Source organism: Camelus bactrianus, chromosome X (genome assembly GCF_048773025.1).
Source record: "Camelus bactrianus isolate YW-2024 breed Bactrian camel chromosome X, ASM4877302v1, whole genome shotgun sequence".
In the NCBI taxonomy this organism is placed as follows: domain Eukaryota; kingdom Metazoa; phylum Chordata; class Mammalia; order Artiodactyla; family Camelidae; genus Camelus; species Camelus bactrianus.
In genome coordinates, this window is record NC_133575.1 from 101276430 (window position 1) to 101280662 (window position 4233).

General features: G+C 38.0%; 1 pseudogene; it reads left to right on the top strand.

Annotated features, from left to right (window-relative positions):
• The first annotated feature begins 2332 nt into the window (after positions 1-2332).
• Positions 2333-3261, top strand: LOC105079688 (olfactory receptor 1468-like; annotated as a pseudogene).
• The last annotated feature ends 972 nt before the right edge of the window (positions 3262-4233 follow it).

Genomic DNA, 4233 nt, shown 5'->3' on the forward strand with positions numbered 1-4233 from the left:
TATTCCAGATATATCCCAGTAGGGAGGACTTGGTCTATACAGGGTGGAATTGAGAATAGTTTCTAATGAGTACCCTAGTGGGTTGTGTCCTGAGCCCTAGGGTGATCTCTTTCTAAATTCAGCAGCAGGGACAACACCACCAACTGAGGTTTTCAGTCCTATTTCAGCCTTCTCCTCTATCTTTTTCTATTTTAGGAAGAGAAAATGTTCATATCTGTGCCTAGAAAAAATCACCATTTTTAAGTGGAGAAAGTGGAAGGGTTTCATTCTGAAAAAACTTTGGAAATAGTCACAAATCACCGAGGTAAGTTTCATAGAGGGGAGACCCCACCCAACCCAAATACACAAATGTTTGCTCCAGACGTTCACTGCAAGAGTGTTGTCCAAATTAGTGACTTGAGTATGTAAGAGTCAAAAAGCTGAAGATACTTCTGTGTTTAGTTGTAAAAGATGATGCCAGCTTGGAGAGAGTAGACAAGAACAAGCAGTTAAATGGAACTAGTTTATATGGTGCCTAGAAGGTCAAATCAGAAACCTGGACTGTCAAATTTTCCTAATGCAATGTACATTAGTGAAAAGGCTAGATTACATGTACATAATAATATACCACTTTATTACTCTAGTACATTCGAAATGGCTAAATGTTGCCTAGCAGAGGTCCCACCAGAACTGATCTTGCCTGATTTATAATTAGTACATTTATTTGTTAGTATGCAAATGAGTACTGCTATAGTACTCAGGGAAAATTGTGTTGTTAAGTAAGTGCAACTTTTCTCCATCAATTTTGCTCCAACTATTCATTAGTTCTGCTAATCTCTTTTTTCAGAGTGCAAAGTTAAACAGCAAACCGGCAGAAGTGTATGAATTTATACAATTGCAGTCCAGTTGTGTTAGACTGGGAAGGTGGTGTGAAGACATAGCAGATTTTTTAGTAAGTAGCAAGTGTGTAAAATGGATCTCACAGCAGCATAGATAAAGTGAAAACTGGAATAAGCAAAGATGAAGTAAGCCACCTTGCTCTCATTTGGACATACATAGATATGGCAAAAACACTTTGGCATCAAGATCCAAAGTTCAGCTCCACCACCTAATAACTTTGTGACTTTGGCTGAGCAAGTTCTTATGTGCCTAGAACGTAAGTGATACTCCTAATAAACATGAAACCATAAGCAGTATAGTGGCAATATAGCAGTGGTTAAGCAAGAGGGCTCTGAAGTCAGACTAACTGAGCTCAGAATCAACTCTACTACACTAGCTATGGATCACTTTTATTATTTAATTATTTAACCTCTTTAATTCTTGATTTCTTCATATATAAATGGAACATTTTAGTAGACCTACTTAGCTCACAGAGTTGTTTGTAGTGAGTATTTAATAAGATCATCGATGTAAAGCATTTAGCAGAGTGCATGCAACATAGTAAGCCCTCAGTAAACACTAGCTGTTAAAGTGTTACCTCTACACTTTCTTCATTTTGGCTTATGCCCAATCAACTCCACTATAAATGGTTTTATTAAGTGCACTAAACATTACCTCTGCATTGATTAATTCAGTGGATATCCCTATATGAACTTTCAACAGCATTTATGGCAGATGACTAATTTCTCCTTGTTGAAATGTAAAAACTGGGAAGTTTTCAGGAAGATTTGAGGAAGAGCTAATTACTTAAAGGATAAATTTTAGATCAGGTGCTGGAAGTAAATTGTGGCAATCTGTCTCTGGAACACTAAAACATGATCACTTAAACAATCACATATGTACTGAATACTCAACTTTCCAAAGATAGAGGCTGGGTTAGATGTTCTCTGAAGGTTTCTTATTACCTTTAAAGTCTGTGATTCTTCCAAATTAGTGAATGGTAGCAGCTACTCTTTCTGCAGAAATAGCTAAAATACAGATATAGGCATTTTACATGTGCTCTTGCAATTCTCACAAAAATCCTCTAAAGTGGATATTATCCACATTTTAAAATTGATGAAATAGACTTAGAAAAGCACAGATAACAGTCATGAATATAGAGAGTGGTAAATTCTGAATATTTACTTTTTAATTTATTCACTCATCCCTGTATAAACACAAGCAATATTTATTGAGTGCCTACTATGTGCCAGGTATTGTCTTTAGCACTGCTGTACAGCATTGAACACAGTAGACAAAATTTATGCCCTTGTGGAGCTTGTATTTAGTAAGCAGAAAATATGACCCAAGACTATATGGTTCCAAGGTCTGATTCAGTTCTATAATCTGGTACAATATCATCTGACTGCCTTTTGTGCCATGTTACCATTTTACAGTGAAGTCAAATTTTTCCCTTTTTAGACACAGCAGAACCATGCACCAAGGAAACCAAACTATCTCCGAATTTTTCCTCCTGGGACTCGTGGTGGCATCTGAACAGCAGCAGCTCATCTTTATGCTGTTTCTGTGCATGTATCTGGTTACCATGGTGGGAAACTTATTTATCATCCTGGCTATTATCAATGATGTTCACCTCCACAGCCCCATGTACTTCTTCCTTGCCAATCTATCCTTTACTGACATCTGCTTCACAACCACTACAATCCTCAAAATGTTGGCAGACATCCAAAGCCAGAGCCCAACCATCTCTTTTACAGGATGCCTTACACAAATGTACTTTTTTATGCTGCTGGTAGACCTGGACAATTTCCTCTTGGCAGCCATGGCTTATGACCGGTACATTGCCATCTGTTGCCCATTACACTATGCTGCATTACTGAGTCCCAAGCGTTGTGCCATGTTGGTAGTGACTCCATGGATCATCTCCAATCTTGTCTCAGTACTGCATCTCAGTCTACTGGGCCTCTTGAATTTCTGTGATCAGAGAGAAATCCCACATTTCTTCTGTGACCTGGAACCCATTTTAAGGCTTGCTTGTTCAGACACCCACATCAATGACTTGACAATCCTAGTCTTTGGGGGAGCAGTTATCTTCACCCCATTCGCCTTCATTTTTGTCTCCTATGCCCTTATTGGTTGCACCATACTTAGGATTCCTTCAGCCAAGAGGAAGTGGAAAACATTTTCCACTTGTGGATCCCGTTTCTCAGCTGTGGCTCCATTGTTGGGGTCTATTTTCTCCCCTCTTCTGCCGACTCAGCAGATAGGGATAAGGTGTCTGCCATTATATATACAGTTGTAACTCCCATGATGAACCCCTTCATCTATAGTCTAAGGAACAAGGACATGAAAAGAGCACTGAGGAGACTACTCAGCAGAAAAACCTATTTCTGGAGATGGTGAGCCTTGCCATAAGAGACACCTGTATCAAAGTCTTAGACTTGGATGAGCACATAGAGGATCCAAAGCCTCAGGCTACTGTGCCACCATGGTGGCTTCTTTCTCATGCATTTTCTGACCCCAATCCAGGTCCAAGAGTCTATATCAGGCTTATCTCTTCATAGAAATAATAATAAAAATACAAAAAAAAATTCTTTATTCCACAGTACATCATTTACATACAGAGTTTTCCTTGAATAAGTTCATAGTTGTATAGTTCTCTAATTTTTGGTTTGTGTCTCCTTTCCCCCTCTACCAAACCCAACATACTAGATCATTGATAGGAAGGGAGGAAAGAAGGAAGGAAGGAAGGAATTGATGATAATAGGTCAAAACATCTTATAGATAATATCATTTTGAAGTTCACAACTTCTAAACATGACTTGACTCACACAATAACACTTTGAGAATGATATACTATATCATTCTCATGTACTAAGCAAGAAAAAAGACACACTAATAGAAGAAAAATAAGCTAAGGCAAAAGCAACCATTTCATATATCCTGCTCTGAGCCCTACAGAGGCTCCTCACCAAAGCTAAAGTTCTTCAGCATATAAGATCTTCTACCATCTAGATTCATTTACATTTCCAGAAATAAGAATCATCATTCCCTACCCTTTGCCATTTTTGGAACACCCGACATTCCAACTACACTGAACACTTTAGGTCATTCTTTGGGCAGTACATAGATTTGCATGATTCTTGACTTTGTGCATGTTATAGCCTCTTCTTGGAGTATCTGTTCCATTCTCTCTTCCCACAGATATTTGATACTTTTTAAAGGCTCCATTTTAAGTCTTACATTCTCTGTGAATTATTTTATAATTCCTCCACCTCTTTAGGTAAAATTATTCCCTTATCTCCTTTAAGATCCTATAGCACTTCATTTTTGCTTCTGTACCACTTATCACAATGAAATAATTATCAGAATATT